Here is a 4236-nt window from a genome sequence, read left to right on the forward strand (position 1 = left end):
AAATGTTTTAAAACAAACACACATATAAGCTCTTAAATATTCAAGTTCATACCTTCTAATCTGAGGATGTAAATCTAGTTGTATATCTGCAACAAATGATTTATATTTACCTAAAGCAATCAGAGCTGAAATAGATTTACATGACAACAAACGTTTATTTCATGTTTTCCGTTGCTGCTTTAACCTGGGATTAAGAGTATTACAAAAGACAACAGTTTTGCAATACAGATATTTGGCACAGCCGTAACCTTTATGCCTTTTTATTTCTTCCTGTCATGTGGATATTATCCTTGACATGTGAAATTTTATTATTATTATTATTATTGTTATTATTATTGTTATTATTATTATTATTATTATTATTATTATTATTATTATTATTATTATTATTATTGGTAGCTAAGCTACACCTCTAATTGGAAAAGCAGGAGGCTACAAGCTCAAGGGCTCCAACGGGGAAAATGGCCAAGTGAGGAAAATAAATAAATGAATTGTATATAAGAAGTAATTGAAGAAAATATAAATTACCTTAAGGATTAGTAACAAAGTAAGATAGATCTGTCATATATGAACAATGATAGGAGAATCATGTCAACCCGTTCAACATGAAAACCTTCACTGCAAGTTTGAACATCTGAAGTTGAACTAATTCAACTACCTGATTAGGAAGATCATTCCAGAATTAGTACAGCTGAAATAAAACTTTTAGAATACTGTGCAGTGCTAAGCCTTATGGTAGAGAAGGCAAGGCTGTTAGAAATAACTGGATGGTACAGTTATCTGGCAATTAGAGAATCAGGTATCCTTCAAGGGTGGGTTGTGGTAGCCTATTTGACTTCGAGACCCACTCAAGCTCTATAGTGTTTAGTAGAGTCAGCTGTCTCACTATCCTTGTGCGGTAGGGATGGGTGGTTTGTCGGAGTCTATAGGTCTATCTGATGAGTTATCAGCAGCCATTGCCTGGACCTCCCTGGTCCTAGTTTGATGGAGAGTTGGCTTGGACGCTGATCACATGTCTCCAAGACGTTGTCCTGTCCTTTGCTTCTGTCATTCATGAGCATATTTAAAACTTTAGAAATTGTCCAACTATGTAGGTTATTGAAGTTCATTGAGAAAAACCAGTTGAACTGTAGAATTGGTACCCTCAATCTCCAGAAAGTATCCGAAGAAATTCAAAATTCAAAGCTTCAGGAGATTTGTTGAAGTATATTGGGCTTCATGCATTAGGGTGTTGAAGTAAGAATTCTGCTGGTGCTCAGTCTAGCAATTCAAGGTATCCTATGCCAGTAAGAATGTTCCTGGTGTATAACTCATTTTCCATCAGCATTCACATTGACTTTTAATAGGAAGTGATTCATTAAATCCGTCTTTAGTCCTTCATGAAAGTTGAATCTTTATCTAATTTCTTCTCTTGGGGCGTCAAGGTATATTTTGGCATGTCTCTCTCTCTCTCTCTCTCTCTCTCTCTCTCTCTCTCTCTCTCTCTCTCTCTCTCTCTCTCTCTCTCTCTCTCTCCCTTTAATGGTGTTCGCTCTAATAAGGAAACTTCTTGTTGAAAATATGTAAGAAAACAAGAATTTATTTTCCAGTTAACGCTAATGGTCACTTAGCAGGTAAATTATGCTTGGAAAGCAAGGGGTAAATTTTGCACTACATACGCACACACACAAGCAGACGCGCACTCACACATTTATATACATATACATATATGGTATACATATACTGTATATATATATATATATATATATATATATATATATATATATATATATATGTATATATGTGTGTGTAGTGCATAGATATATCTATCTATATGTATATCTATATCTATATATATACAGTATATATATATATATATATATATATATATATATATATATATATATATATATATGTATATATATATATATATATATGTATATTTATATACACATACATATACATATATATATATATATATATATATATATATATATATATATATATATATGTGTGTGTGTGTGTGTGTGTGTATGTGTGTTTGTGTGTGTATGTGCATGGATATAATAATATATGTAAATGAATTCATAGGAATGTGTCAATAGACATTTGAAAATTAATTTTTTTTACGTACCCTTCATGTCTTCAAAGCGATAAAAATCATATAGTTTTTTTTCCGGGATAAGCATCTGGTAGAGTATAGTTTACGATAATATATAACTATTCCAATTACACTCGCAACATTACTTTTTACGTTAAAAAAATTTAGAGTATTAAACATTGCTTTTTGCGTTAAAAAAATTAGTATTAAATTTGTTATTATTGAATTGTATAAATAGAATGTATATCTTTTAATGTAATTAAAAGTAAGGTGAATTTCATTATATATACAGTAAAAAAGTCGTATGGAATATTTTGTAATAAAACCTACCAAAATGTACGGAACCCACATTCCTCTCTGTACGTCTTGATCTACCTTAATTCCAGAACGGCCAAAGAACCAATATTACTCTGTCCAATCTTTGTAAGGATATTCATGCTCTAGTAACAGAGAGATTTGGAAGTACTGGGAAGAAATCTTAAATAGTGGCGAGACCATGGCTGCTTATAACGAATTTGGCTCAGCTAGAAGAAATTTCAGTAGAATTGACTCTGCTTATGATAATTGATAGCAAAACTGTCTCTGGGACATTTAACGAAGAAGAGACTATAGAGGATTAAAGGGTTTTCTCAGCATTCTGGAAGATATGGTTTAAGTTCATAGCTGGTTTTTATTTTCAAATTTTTCTTAAGTAATATTTTTTCTGCTCCCCCAAAATGTGAAAATAATTGACTGAATAGATGAACAAATGAATAAATACATTGAAATTATGCTACATTTATATTGTTCTGCTCTTTGTGCTGTTGAATTAAGGACTAAACGACCTAACTTCCAAAGAGTATCAGTTCCTGAAACTGTCGGGTGATATTATTGACAAATTAGTTAAATTGCATTGATTCTGTGTTAAACTAAAATATGATGTTCAGCAACTACTGTCTTCTTGAAATCAAAACCATATCTATCTTTATTTTGCTCGATTATTATGGACTGATAAGTGGTTAAAATTCAATATATTCAAGTTTTAATATTACTTTTGTGAAAGAGCACATTTTTCATTGCAACTGCCTTCAAAACTTTGAAACAGACTCGCGCACACACGCACACACATACACACACATATATACACATGTTGTATAAGAACAATGGAAAAAGTGAGAAATGTAGAGGTAGGTAGAAGCACTTAAATAGGGTTTTTTAGGTGAAAGAGTGGACCACACTAAAGTGGTTTGTTCATGTGGAAAGAATAGAAGGCAATGGTATGGCGAAGTGGTGTGAAATTCGGAAGTGTAAGGAGTAGGATGAGGAGAGGGAGACATATAAGGAACTCAATAGAAGATACGCAGTAGGCACTATAAAAGAACCTTAAAACCCAGGGGTCACCAATTCGGGCAAGGTAGCGGGGAATTGTGCAGTGTGTGTGCGGGGTCTCATTGAGATACTAATGAGCCTTAAGTGTCGGTGTATGAAAGGGGTAATGTTCGGGATTTTTATTTTTTTTATTTCTTATTTTTTTTAAAAATTTTTATTTATTTTTTTTTTTTCCAAGGGTTAATTTATGATTCATCTATTAAAATATGAACGAGTAAGAATTGAATTTATTCTTCTCTCTGAAGGCAGCTTCTCTTATCTTTGGTCTTGATCATTTTGTTCCCTACTTCCTGTATTTTTTTTTTTCAATTTAAATCTCTTATTTGACAGAGCCCTCGTTCACTCTCGATATCTCTGGTAAGGGGTAGTATCTTTATCGGCAGATTTGGTATTTTTCATTTTTGGTTGGCCAAAGGTCTTCAGCAGTGTGCTGACGCCCGATGGAAATTTATTGAAGTATGCAAGAAGAGTGAAGTCGAATGTTTGAAAATCTTATTAAGGTAATAAAATAGCTGTAGCTATTGCTGAAAGGATTACTTTTTTTCTTGATATTTGGTATTATTTATTTAGGTGATTTTTTTGATAGAAAAAAAAACAGCTACTATAACTTGCATACCTTATAATGACAGATTTAATTAGAAGCTTCATGCATTGTCAAAATTTTCTATCAATATTCCAGATGGGTTACATCATCTATCTGGTGTCTTCAAAGTGACCAGAGTTCTGAAAGGCCCACAAATTTTATTTCTTTTTTAGATATATTATTAGGTATCATCATCAACTTGTAA

The sequence above is a fragment of the Palaemon carinicauda genome, chromosome 40, assembly GCF_036898095.1.
Source record: "Palaemon carinicauda isolate YSFRI2023 chromosome 40, ASM3689809v2, whole genome shotgun sequence".
NCBI lineage: Eukaryota > Metazoa > Arthropoda > Malacostraca > Decapoda > Palaemonidae > Palaemon > Palaemon carinicauda.